Genomic DNA, 14,217 nt, shown 5'->3' on the forward strand with positions numbered 1-14,217 from the left:
AAAGGCTCACTGATGCGAGTGATTGTCTTTGCTAAATGAATGACAGGCTGTGTTTAGCCTTTGTCCTTGACAGCTGCAGCGGCGAGCCAGATGGTGCAGGCGGAGGTGAGGATGGAGGTGCACGCCGCCACCGCTGCTCCCTCTGACAGCTCGCTCCTCTTTCTGTGAAGAAACTTCACATTCAGCTGAACGTCTTCAGCATCTTCAGTGACCCGAACAAGGTCACGTTCCTGTCACTTTGCAGAGCTTCTGCCTGTGGTGCAGGATGGTGGAAGCTGGAGGAACGACACACTCAGAGAGTTCTGGTAAGACCAAAACTCTGGTTCAGCCTGGATGTCATTCATGAAGACGTTTTCAAGAGAAGAAGTTTAGAAAAGAAAGCTTCTAGCTTTGGACTTTCAGGCTGAGGACTTCCTCAAACCAGACGCTTCTTATTTAAATTCCTTCTCACATTGTCCACCACATTCGGATGGTCTCCCCAACACAGAGGGTGGTAGGATCCCCTCTTCTCATTGGTTTACCGTCCTTTCAAGAATGGAGGAAGAGGAGGTTTCTGGGGAATAAAGGAGGAGAACAAAGTCCTCCAGACTGGGAGAAGGTTTCATGTTTCCAGAAGTGTCCATCTTTGGAGCCTTGAGTTTTTTGTGGTTTCTGAAGTGTAACTGAACTGAATACCTCTGGTGATCACAGCAATAGTCCTCTGGAGCCTTGGCACAGTGAAGAATCTTGGTAAACTCTGGGATCAACCAACTCATGTTTGAGTCAGTTATCTCCAGCAAGGAGGCCCTCACTACCAAAGTGGCGAGTCATCAGCATAAAAACTAACATTCATGCGTCTTTCTGCTTGAGTCTCAGTCCAAACTGTCCTTATGGGTGGAAAGAGGCTGTCTGTGGGTGAAAAATCTGAACGGGACATTCAGGTGACCCGCAAGAAATATCTCGATCTTAGGCCGCTCAGTCAACCTCTACAGAGAAAATGTTCATGCGTATTTTTTCTAGGGGCATGCTGTGGCCGAAAGCTCGTAGAGAACACTTCTGCAACACATAAGGCTAAGAAAGGTTGATGTAGGTGAGACGCAGGCGGGTCCGACTGTACAAGAAGCTGTTCACGTGATACGTGCACGCTCCTTGCTGCAGGATGACTGTTAGAAATGAGGGAATTATCCAATCAGAGGGTAGTTTGTGGACATCCTACAGGTACTTTTCACGTGCACACCATGTGTGTGCTCGTAAACGCACCTTACTAACGACTAGAGTGTGGCGTGAGGACACTGTACAACAGCACAAGTGTGTGCAACTTCCATTAGTCTTACAAATACTACATGATACACTTAGCACACACACGACAATGGTACATTCCTGTGTTGATTCAAAGTTAAAGCAAGACACACCCGCGCTCCCCTTAGAAGGTGGCCGCTCCTCTCTATGACCCTGCACAGGCACGGACACCCCAAACACCCGTACAGGTCAACCCCCCCGGTACAGGTGCATGTGACAGAGGCTTTAAGTAACTGGACTGAGACCAGAACTCAGAGCTTCTGTGAGGGAGGAAGTCTCATCAAATCAGTCAAATCAACCCGAGCAGCAATCTGCAACGTCTTAACATGAGCTCTCAGGCACAGAGAAAGAAATCCTTCTCAAAGCTTCCACTCTCATAAATGACTGAAAGGCAGGAAGTGCATCAATCCACGGATTAGGTCCATAAGGCAGATGTGAGCAGAGCAAAGAACGACCCGTTTACCCTGCACAACATGCAGGAGGCAACAGAACCGAGGTGCGTGAAGAACCAACGAAAGGAAGGAAAACCCCACGACCAACGTCTCCCAAACCACGGACGGTTTCCGACGTTCCGGGCGCGAGAACAAAGCCGGTTTTCCAGATGTGCTGTCAGGGAGCCAACAGCCTGCCCCTCTCCGCCATCGGCCCCCGGGACCTCCCCACACTTAAGAGTCCTGTCATAGATCTCCTCAACCTCCGCCCGCCCCCCAGCTCACACTCCTACAAGAGACTCCATCCCAGAGCGTTTTGTCCTTTTTTTAAACACACATATCAAAGCTGCGGGGGGGGCAGACTGATGTTTCTCTGATTCTCTTTCTTCTTCAGCACAATGAAGTGGCGGAAAAGGGAGAAAAGAAGACGTCTCCTCGCCATCCACATCCCTTCTCCCCACGACTGGCAATACATCATTTGTATTGATGCAATATTAAATTTCAATATCGCATGTCAAAAGGTACAAAATGATAGATCAGAGCCCGGGAAGATGAATTATTAAAGGCCGCAGTCGGCGGCGCTATCGGCTGCTCCTCCAATCAGCTGCGTCACACCAGTGCAGTTGGTGATACTGGCAGCTTTTCAAAGATTTCTCTTTTCTACTCGCATCCCGGCTTTCTTAATCTCGCTTTCTGTCACTTATTAATGCTCCAGAGGAGCTCAGACCCGCGGATCTTTACCCCCCCCCACAATAAAAGTGGCATTTCCCTCCACAGATACCCCTGGAAGAACCAAATGAATAAAGTCCTAATTAAAGATTGACAATTGGACCCACGATAAGCCTGTTTCTGCTTTATAGAGGGGGGGGGGGGGGGGCTCTTTCTGTGTGCTGTGATGTATGTGCTCTCTTAATGCCCCCCCCCCCCTCTCTGATATAGTGACTCCTGGACCGTCTCAATGCCTCGCCACTTCTTACCTGGAGTGACGCTGGACTATGATTTACGGCGGAGGTCAAAGGTGGCGTCTCTGAGAGCCTGTTGAGGGGACGGACACAGATCAGAAGCCCCGCCCCCTGATGTCTCTGTCATCATACAGCCACCACTTTGCAGGGACATTCATCTCCTGTCCATAGAGGCCTCGTTTGTGTCACAAAAACTGGATTTTAAGTGTGGACTAAACTAAAACATTTTATTCTGCAGGTATGCGCACCCCCCCCCCCCACCCCTTCACGCCAAACTTTATCCCAAAACGAAGACGATGGTTCCTTTGAAACTGACGCTGATGAGCGTCCAGTTTCAGCTCGCCGCCGCCGCCGCCAATGACATTTAGCATTACAACTGAATCAGCCAGAATCAAACTGCAAACCGCCTCTGAGTGGGCTTTTCCTTTACCCTGAACGACCCCCACCTCTCTGCCCCCAGGGGGCGGAGGCAACATAGACAATGATGTCATGTTGTGGGCGGGGCCTCAATTCTACTTAAGACTTTTGAACAGGGAGCTCGGGCAGCTTTGGCCTTTGTGGTTTTTTTTTAGCTTCTGTGTCAAACCCGCTTTAGCCCAGTTGCTATGGCAATATCTTCAGGAAGGGCGGAGCTTTTCCCGCTCACACCTGGTCAGGGGGGGGGGACTGTGACGTGGGTGAGGATCGCGTGGAACCACGGAGAACGCGTCAGCAACAATCAGCCCTTCTGGACGTCGGGCTGCTTCCCGCCGTGTCCTCAATCCCAAACCCCCGTGAGGTTTTAATTGCAGAGTCCAGATTGCCGGGGCCGGTCGGGGCCTGGCCAACCCCCCCCCCCCACCCCCCATGAGAAGTCACAGCCTCCATTTAGCTTCCAGATCCCATTCGCCAGCGAACACAGGGCCCCCGTGTTACCGTGCGAGCACCGCCTGGCAAAAACTCAACTCTCCTCCCCCCCCCCCCCCCCCCCCCCCCACACACACACACACACACTTTTGTATCCGAGCCTGCTGTCTTGCCCTAACGATGCTCTGCCCCCCCCCCCCCCCCAGCCCCAGCCCCAGCCCCGGCTGCATGCACAAAAACATAGACACATGCAGGCAGGACTTTCTGTTTCCTCCCCTCAACAACAGAACACAGCGGAGTCGTTAGGACCTTCTCTTCATTACTTCAAAAAACCAATCATTAGACACCAGAGTATATACGTAATTAGAAAATCACTTCCTTTGCAATCCCGGCTAAGTAGTTTACATACTGTAATTACAGGGACAAAATCAATTTTTAATCATTTCACTGATTGGGCTCATCAGCTCAGTAGGAACATTGTATCCTGCTTGTTGTGCGAAAGCAACATCTGGGCTAAAACAATTACCCTTTTGTGTTGCAGAGCCTCTCTGAAAACGCCCCCCCCCCCACCCGGCCCAACGACGTGGACACTGGTTTTCTGACTCTATCTGTTCCTCTCTGCCACCCCTCCCACCCCGCTGCTCTTCCCGTTCTCCCGCCTGCCCTTGACTTGGACATGGAGGATCACATTTAAAGCTTTATAAATCAATACGCTATAATAAGCTGCTCTTGACAGAACCAGTGAGAAAGACGGAGCGGCGGGAGGGGGGGCAACATATTGCTTTTTTAACGCCTCTGTTGTTTTTGATTTCCATGCCCCCCCCCCACCCACCCAGTACGGCCTTGAAGGAAAAACAACAAATACTTAAAAAAGAGAAAAAGTCAGCAGCTAATAAAACGCTTTATATTCTCGTCTGAGAGGAGCCGGATCGATCCACATTAGCCCCCACTCCCCCCCATCTCACTTTGAAAACTCAGGAAATCAGATTTTAGAAGTGGGGGGGGCAGAGAAAAAGAAATCGGTTAATGCATTGATCACCAGTGCTGTATGCAAATCACTTTTCTCTTTTCTGCTTTATTTTTTTTTCTTTTTTGCGGATCAATAGCATTAATTAACGGCTTCGTTTTAACAGCAACCCGCAATCCTGTTAGGACGCCGCCCCCCTCCCACCCTCAGTCGTCATGGAAATGAACAGAACATGGCAAGGGCCATAAATCGGGAAATCCAATTTGACCATGAGCTCGGGTAGTAACAGTAAAATATGAGCGCTAACGCAGCACGCAGGTAGATCATCCCTCACCGCTCGTTAAACTGCTTATTTTATGACAAAAAAAACTCAAAAGAAAAGAAAGTTTACAACTTAATTCAGGGAAGTGTGAAGGGGACTCGTGGTGGGGGGTGCGGGGGGGTGATTTACAGCCTGTGTAAACAGTTAAAACCCCTTCTGCTGTCAGGCCGGAGCCCTCCGAGGTCAGGAAAATGAGCAGGGAGCGTCACGCCAAGGCCGCCACGCGTCCTGCGAGGAACCGTCCACCAAACGGAAGGAGCACTAAAACAGCATCTGGGCACTTTACTGCTGAGTCAGGCAGCAAAAGCAGAAAATCAAGCTGCTTTGACATTTTTTTAATGTTTTAAGGAAGCCTCCAGCTGTGGGGGTCCATCTCTACCTGCAGGGGGGGGTTACATGCTACATATACTCCAGTTTGAGCTTTATTATTATTGCCCGACTTCCCAGAATGAAGCAGGAAAACTTGCAGCTTCAGGTAATATTATTGAGCCTTTGAAAGCAGACAAAAAGTGATATTTGTTAATAAAGGTTTGGACGCCCAATGATGGGAATTCTTTGTCCTCTGAGAGTTTTATAGTGGGCTAAGCCTTCTACAAGAAAGTCAAGTCCACTTTATCATTGAGGACCTATAGGCGGACTTCCACTGGTCCGTCTGGAAACCGTCTGCGGTCGTCTGTGATGCATCTGCAGTCAGTCTGTCTGCAGTCAGTCTGTGATGCGTCTGCAGTCAGTCTGCAGTCAGTCTGTGATGTGTCTGCAGTCAGTCTGCAGTCAGTCTGCAGTCTGTCTGCAGTCTGTCTGCAGTCAGTCTGCAGTCTGTCTGCAGTCAGTCTGCAGTCAGTCTGTGATGCGTCTGCAGTCTGTCTGCAGTCAGTCTGTGGCCGTCTGTGATGCGTCTGCAGTCTGTGATGGGTCTGCAGTCTGTGATGCGTGTGCAGTCTGTCTGCAGTCAGTCTGTAATTTTGAATTTCAAAAACGTCTTTTGTGAGCCAAAGCGTGCAATTTCAAGAACAAGAGGGCTAATTGGTTAAGTCTTGGATGAGTGGAGAGAGGGGGACGAACTACTTGACAAGGAGATGGCGGGACAATCCACTCCTCTGAGCCAGGGGGAGCGGGGAACGGACCAAAGATGCTACAGAGACAACAGCTTTGGCCGAATTCGTTCACTACTCTGAATTGCTTTTAAAATTCCAGGCACTAAATGTTCCTGCTCTATATCGTGTTTTGGGGGTTAGGGAGGGAATTTGGACACGGCCTTAGCAAACTAACTGACTAACTGGTCATGAAACGGACTCCCCACGCAACGCAATGGAGACGCACCGCAGACAGACCAGTGGAAATCCGGGGTTAATCTTGGACTGAAGGTTAAAAAACATTTTATCAGTAAATTTTATTATTCCTACTATGGCCCAAGCCATGAGATTGATGGTCAAACATGGATTGTTCATAGCAGCAGGTAGAGATACGACTGCTAACTGATTTGAACAGCCTAACTGCAATAACAAGATAAAAACATTATGAAGACCAAAGCATTCAGAACAATGTAGAATGGTAATATTTGAGATTATTATGAGCCTGGATTTTACATTAGTGGGTAAAAGGTCACATTTGTAGTTTTAAGAGTCAATCGACTTCCTACCAAAACACTTTCCTTTATTTCTGCCCTTTGGCTCCCAGAAAAACTGCAAACAATTCTAATGTTTTCTGTTTACTGGAGCATGGTTGTTAAAACATGGCCCACACCCCCCCACCACTAGATGATGTTGCCAATAAAACAGGGCAACTTCATGGTCAACTGAGCGACCCAAACCATGATAGCGCCATAAAGGATCCCCTTTACGGGCGATACCAGCTTTATTCAGGGTATGACGTCAAAGCCCCTCCCTTCATAATCTTCATCTGAGTTCTGATTCGGTTCTAAAAGGAACTGAACCGACCGGATCAACCAACCATCAAAGAATTATTCTGAGGTGGGGGGGTGGGGGGGCGGCTTTTTCCTGGAATGCTAATCTGCCAGATAAATAATGGACGTTTTTTCACATTATGAATATTCCCAAAATGCTCTTTTGTGATTTGCTTTGAAGAAAGTGCATGTGGATGGGCGGGTGGGGGCTTAGGAGGGAGTCTGCTTGTGTGTGTGTGTGTGTGGGGGGGGGGGGGGGGGAGCAGAGAGGAGTTCTAGTTGTTGAGGAGGGGGGGTTTGCTTGCTCATTTCAAGAGCTGGTGCAATTATACAATTAGTCAGGAATGTAGGCCAGTGGCCTCGGTGTTCCTCTTGCTCCCCTACCCTGAATTGTGAGCCCCCCCCACCACCACCACCCCACCCACCGTGAAACTTTGTCAGGAAACAGAAAGAGACACAATCTACACACGGAGGAAAGTGAAAGTGATGGAGATAACTGAGGCAAGGCCCACATCCATGCTAACAACCTCTGCGCCCCCCCTCCCTTTGTGGTCCCAGGCTAAAGTCAGCAGGACGGGGCCTCTCTGGTCAATTACTGTTTGTTGTGTTGGGCCTCTTTGTGTTTGTGTGTTTGCGAACGGCCCGCCGACTCCCAGAACTCCGCCTGACGGGGGGGACGGGCCCGTTAGCGGCGCGATGCTAACGGCCGTCCGTCCCTCCTCTTCCTCCACGAGCAGGAAATATGACAAATGGATTTATGATGAAGAACAAATTGTTTTATAATTTGGCCCCTTTGTGGTCGTCCCCCCGCTCTCGCCCGGCTGCTACCGAGCGCCGTACCGGATTTAAAATGAACCAACAACAGCCAAGTGCCATCTGTTGGCATGAGGATTTTCTGTAATCTCTTTTTACTGATTACAACAATGACTACACAAACCTCTTAAATAATTATCCCGAAATGCAAAAAAAAAAAAAAAGCTAAATAATTATAATCATTAACTCCCACCAAGTCTGCCACTCCTCCAGCAAATGAAGGCTGTCAGGGAGGGAAGGGGAGATAAAATGAGAGAAGGAGAGCTTTTTTCCACTCTGATGCCAATCATCCCTTATTTATATCAGCGGGGTAGAGTACCGCACAGCAGCGACAATCTTAACACAACAACACCCCAGAAGACGCTGTGGCAGAATTGACCCGTCTCCGCCCACCGCGCCGCGCCTCACCTTTTGCGTCGGAGAGAACTCCGCTCAAATGCTTCTCAGGAGGAATTCAGCATCCATGTCACCAGCCGCCAAAGACCGCGGCGAGATCAATTCGTGTCCGGCCCAACGAGAGGGGATCGTTGGTTTGATTCCATGAAAGCCAATCCTCAAACACAAATGCGGTGGGGAAAGATCTTTTTTCAGAAGAAGAAATCCTTAAATTTGCTTCATGGCGGCGTTTAGATAAAAGGTTCCTGTTTCTTCAGCTCCATTCAGATTTAGACCTGCACACATGAACCCTGAACTGGATCAAAAAAAGAGAATCCTGGACTTTACCTCAGAAAACCAAAGACTGTCACACAGTCACTACGTTCATTTTGTCCATATTTCTTGGGTGAAAATTGGTCATGCATGAATATACGTGGAAAAAGTAGGTTGTGGTCTTAACTTGAAATTTTCACAGATGTATCATGAAGGAACCACAGAAGAAGTACAAATAAAGCACGCAAAAAACACAAAAACCAACATAGAACATGAACCGTGTGATTATTGGGATGTTTATATGCGATTCATTAGTGTTTCGTGCATCAGTTACATTTTGATATGTATGCGCGATACAGGAGTTATACATCTGTGGTTCATGCGTGAAAAGTCTGTGACATATATGTGGAACAGTCATGGAAAGACACAAAGTTTTCATTTGCATCTCGCGAAAATCACGCACAATGGCGTAAGATTTACATAATAGTTGCATATAAACGACGTACAATACGCGTAAGCTGCATAAGTGTCAACCCACCAAAAATGTTGTACAGCTCAAAACCGAATTTACGTAAAGACTCAATGGCTGAAACCGTTGACGGAGGTCTACGCACATCGACGAACGCCACAAACACGCGTGAATGACTTAGATCACGCATGGATCACGGAAGACTGAAATTTCATACGTAGAAAATGCTTCCAGAGCACGTAGCAGCTATGAGACACGGCCTTTATTTTACAACAGCTGCATCATATAATAAGAAAATGCAGAAAAATATCTTTCTCTACATTTTTCCAAATTATTTCGTAGATTTATGTCTATGAAGAAAATGCAGGAAACACCAACGTTTCCAAGACAACCACCTTTTACCCTTTAGAGTATTAGTGCCCGTGTTAACGAATGTCACCCTTTCATCAGTAGCAATGACAAATGAAGGACTTTGTATCTAAAAACGCTACAACAGACACGGCTACGACAACCGACAGTCATTTGGAAAGAAACTGATTTGAGAGAAAACACATCAATTTGAAATCCACAACCTTTCTGCTCAGTTATCTGGACGTTTGTGGACAAATAAACTGGCTTTTTGTTTTTGCTAAAAAGCTATTATCACTGGATTTTGGGGTTTTTTTGGAGGGGGGGGGTAAACTTTTCACGGTTGCCATAGCAACAGGTCATGCCACATTGTGTTAGATGAGTGACTTTACAGGAAAAAAATATTTCAATTCATGCTTTACTAGCTAAACACAGAACAGCTGAACGCATTTAGACGCCACTTTGCCTTGTGACGTAAAGAATGTGGGCGTGGCCTGTACAAACACACCTGCTGCCACAGGAAGTACGCAGAAATTACTTTGAGGAAAAAGCGAATTGACAGATTTAGCTGATTGAAACCGAAATTGTGACGCTGTGTCCCCTTCAAACGTGTCTGGGTTGTTCAGGGTGAACAGACTTTGGGACTTTTTTGTGCGTTCGTGTCGTCGTGCCAGCTCGTTACCGCCCCCCCGTCAGTGAAGGTCACGTTGTTTCTGTTGCGATCTGCTTAAACGGGAGAGAAACGAGCTGAAATGCAAAACTGTCAGCTGCAAAACACTGTCAGAAGGTGTTCCTCTTTCCCTCCGCCGACGGGTTTTTCTTTTCTTTTTTTTTCATGTGAGCTGCAGCCTGTTTATGCATTTCTCTCTATAGAAGTCATGGAGGAGTGTGAGAGTCTGCAAGTTTGTGTGAGAAATGGTGTGAGAATACGTCAAGGGGTAGCATGTGTTAGCTCTGCTTCCAATATGAAGGAAATCTGCGCCGCATACCTCAAAAAGTGACACGAGCCAAAACGCCATGACTCATCTGCGCCATATCTGATTAATAAAACTCCGGGAGAACTTCCTGTTTGCAAAAAAAAAAAACCTGCAGTTTGAATTTGTTTGTGTTGTGGTTTAAAGGAGGTCCAGATTTAAGGCGAGCAGAACTGAACAGAGAGAAGGGAAAGAAAGCACCGATGATGAGGATGAGGACGAGCTGATTACAGACGAGGATGAAGCTTCCTGACTTCACCAGGCAGACACATCCCCTGACTTGTCAGATGATCCCCCATCATGGAGGCCCGCAGCCCCCCTCGCGTCGTTCTATAACAGCCCGTCTCCGCGAGAGACGGGGTGGCCACGCTCATCCAGCTCCAGGAATAATGGCTTGCACCTGTTTAGCATGTCACCTCTGTTTGCTAATTGTCTCCTTGAGCTGCACAGAGAGGCAATGACAGAGATGTGGCTTTTTGACAAACTGTGTGCACATGTGTGTAAGCGTGTGTGTGCGTGTCAACACATGATGAAGAGGAGGCTACATAGCCTGTCCGACGCGCTCACAAACACCTCAAGTGGTTTCAACAAAAGTGAGGAAACATGAACCGAGTGTCTGCTCGAAAACGCCAAACCAACCGCAGGCGGTTAGACGTCTACGTTGGTTACCGCCATGAAGTAAAAAGCAGAAAAGTTTCAAGGTTCCTGCTGTTTCCCTCTGAGTTAGAGATCTCTGAGGAATGCAGTACAGATCAGTGTTTTAAATAAAGTTTTTAGCGTTTTTGAATTCATTCAAGATCTAACATCTGTTTAACAATTTCCTTCCATATAATTTCTTATGTGGTGGAATTTATAAGAAAACTTTATGCCCAATAAAGTTTTTAAAAAGATTTTTATAAGATTGGTCAATAAGGATTATTAAGAGACCCCCCCCCCAACCAAAAAGAAAACACAAAAAAAAAGCTGGCCGAATGCAAAAGCACATCCAGAAACAAACAGCTGAATTATTAACGGGAAAATTATTTTATAGCAGCAGAATTCCTGTTCTGCTCTAATTATCATCCATCAACAAACCATCATTTCAGTGGATCAAAGCAAAAACATGGAGGTTAAACGTTGAAGTTGGTAACCGCAGCCTAAAGCGGCGTTCACACCGACCTCGCCAACGCACGTTCCTATGAAAACTCAGAGGCCGTGTCCGAATTCCCTCCCCAATCCCGGACTACTGAACGGCTATAGAGAGCTGGACTATGTCGTGCCCTGGATTTTAAAAGGGACACCGTGATCTCTACTTTAGTCATTTAATGGCAAATATGACGTCACCCGCTTCACAGACGGAAAGTCTATCAATACCAGCGTTTCACGACGCTCCACTGTGTCCTGTTGATGAATATGTTCATGATTTATTAAAAAATAAATTCAGATACATTTTTTCACAAAGGTTGTTCAAACGCGATGCATTGTGGTCTCTAGTCGCCAATCTAGTGAGTTTTTCTCAGAAACTTCTGGGATATTTCTAGGGGACTCGATTTTGGAATTGTAGACTCGGACAGCACTGCACAACGCAGAATGCTCTATATACTATATAGTGCGCTGAGTAATGAAGGAATTCGGACAAACGTATGTAAACGCACATAAACGCAACTTTTGGGCTCCGCATTTAAAACTCTCGCTAGTCTCTATTTTCCGGTTCTACGTACAACAAGAGCAATGAAACTTAAACGACTTGAACTTGGACCAATCAGGGGCTCGTAATTGTTGGTGAAGTACCGATGGCGTCCTTTTTTATTCAGGGACGAACCATTCATCCACTCATCTTCTAGACCCATTCTGTCCCTTCAGTCACGGGGGCTGCTGGAGCCTATCCCGGCCACGAAAGAACCAACCGCTTGTACAAAGATCATGGAGGGGAAAGTAACAATTGCGGATTCTATGACCGCATAGAGCTGTGACCCAAAGGCCTTTCCATTTTGCACCAAGCCTCTTCCACCTGTAGGGGTGGACGTGCGCTAAAGGACAGGAAACAAAGAAAAAGACGAAGAATCGCACGTCTGTTGTGAACCCATAACAGTCATGCTGCAGGCAACATTTCACGTGAACAGCACTACTGGGCCTTTGTTCAGCCTGCTTCTCACCCAGTTCCCCCTTACTTACACCTACGTGTTTTCGTACACGTGTTCACTCCGACCCGTCGCCCGCAGTGTGACCGTAGAAAAAACCTGCATGAATGCGACCTTGATACTGTCCCCCGAGTGCCCCGTTCGGGTTTGACCTTTCTTTACCCACAGATCCACCGTAAGGGCAGTTGGGACTCAGGCTTCACCCCCAGACTGGAGAAGGATCCCTTCACTGCTGTAGTGTAAGTGTCGCATATCAGCGATATGTCGCATATCGACACTCCGGAATTCACTGGAATGACGTTCATTGCTTAAACGGTTGAAGAGTTCCGGAAGTTCAAAGAGCGCCCACCCTGCAGCTAAAGCCCGGCTGCTACAGGGCTACAGTCGGGAATTTGCCTCTTTTGCAAACCAGCCCCCAGTGGTTGTTGTTGAAACTGCAACAAGTACCGCTTGTGGATTGGTCTGACGTCTTGGAACCCTCACGTAAAGACGTCATTACAGCCGATGTTGAACCCGCTTTTAAAAGTCTTGCAGATCTGGTGGATCTACTTTGACCCCGATGACCTTAAAATAATCTCTACAACTGAAACGGCCTTAAACATGGTGGCTGTCGAGCTCAAAAGGACTGAAATGACAAAATATTTAGGGCTTTTCTTAATCTTGGCAGACTTTTGTTGCACAAATTCAGTGAAAGAAACTCCGACTTTGTTCAGAACATCAGAAGAAATGAAAAATCTAATCGTAGATTCAGACTTTGGTTTTGAGTTTTGTGGCAAAGCCCAAAGTTTGGAAAATCCCGGAGAATTTCGTAAATGTAGTTTTGAGCGAGCCACTGACCCCCCCACCCCCCGGCAGAGACGGCAGGTGCGGCATGAATGTCTCCGAACGATGGCACCGGGATAATTGACTTCCCGCAGATAAAGATTTAAATGAAAACACGACATAAGTGCACAAACATGTGACAGGCACCTTTAATATCCTCCTCCCTCCTCGATCAGTGGGTGTGATCGTACCTGCGTGACTGCGCCTCTCCGACGAGCGCCGGGTGTCAGGAAGAGCGCCGACAGCTTCACAGAAGGTGGGACGACAAGAGCCTGTAAACAAAGCGCGCACATCAGGAAATTCACAGTCACCTGCTTTTGAGTCTTGACAAGTTTGGAAGCGCTGCCAGAAGAGAGAGAGCCATTAAAACCTGCCTGCTGATCCCCACCCCCACCCCAGAGCCATGTTTATTTCGTTTTTTCAGCAGGACTTCCCGTGAAGATGTCGTTTTATGAATAATCCCACAAATATCCAAACTGTAATTGCACGTATAAGTCATCCGTTTACTTTATTGGTGTTATCACGGCTGTAATTTCAGACGGTAATATCCAGATGAAGACGAGGGAATCACGAGCCGAAACAGAGCATTATAAACAAAAAAATATATTTTATTCCAGAACGATTACATATGACATGAAGGACCTGAAATAAAAAAGATATTTCTTCATTTTCATAAAGAGTGAGAAAAAACGCCAAAGTGTCATCTCAAGCATTTTTGTGAAGCCGTTCTTTCTTTTTCTCCAAACAAAAACCAACGTTTTGTGTCGTTGTAAGTCAGTGGTTCCGATTTTAGACGCAAACATGAATTGGTGTTTTTAAAAAGTCACATTTTGGCTGATAGTGCCGGAGCGATACGCATCACGATACTCGACACGATCAATTCCAGGACGGTGACGCAAACAAGACTCCACAAAGAGCATGAACCCGCTCTTCTTCTTCGTCACGACTATTGCGCGTCAGTAGAAGCATAGCATTGATGCCGTGCTGTCACTCCCACTTTAAAACAACTCCATCAATCAAGTCTTAGCCTCAGACTCGTCCGGTCCAACCCGTCCTTTACGTCTCTGCGTATGTCGGATTTTCTTATAAACGCTGTCTGTGCGTCAGAAACATATAACTATTTTTATTCCTGTTGCCTTTGACAAACCCTCGGAGGAACCGAGCACCGGTTTTGGAGAGGCGGTAACAAACTCTTCACAAAGTTGTTTGAGACCTGAAAGAGTAAATGAAATAAAATTTCTTGGAGTCATTTTGAATCATTCATTATCATGGGAACCACACATAACTCATGTTCTCTCTAAATTGTCCAAATCA

General features: G+C 47.0%; 1 protein-coding gene across 7 annotated transcripts in view; it reads right to left on the reverse strand.

Annotated features, from left to right (window-relative positions):
• znf536 (zinc finger protein 536) overlaps positions 1-14,217 on the reverse strand; it is a 174,878-nt gene that overhangs the window by 140,299 nt on the left and 20,362 nt on the right. For 6 of the 7 annotated variants that reach the window (XM_023953729.1, XM_023953732.1, XM_023953731.1 and 3 more), the window contains exon 2: positions 13,095-13,175. The exons of the other annotated variant lie outside the window; for it this stretch is intronic. The gene's annotated coding sequence lies outside the window, so the exon portion shown is untranslated. The remainder of the gene's footprint in view (positions 1-13,094; positions 13,176-14,217) is intronic. 7 annotated transcript variants of the gene reach the window in all.

Source organism: Oryzias latipes, chromosome 3 (genome assembly GCF_002234675.1).
Source record: "Oryzias latipes chromosome 3, ASM223467v1".
In the NCBI taxonomy this organism is placed as follows: domain Eukaryota; kingdom Metazoa; phylum Chordata; class Actinopteri; order Beloniformes; family Adrianichthyidae; genus Oryzias; species Oryzias latipes.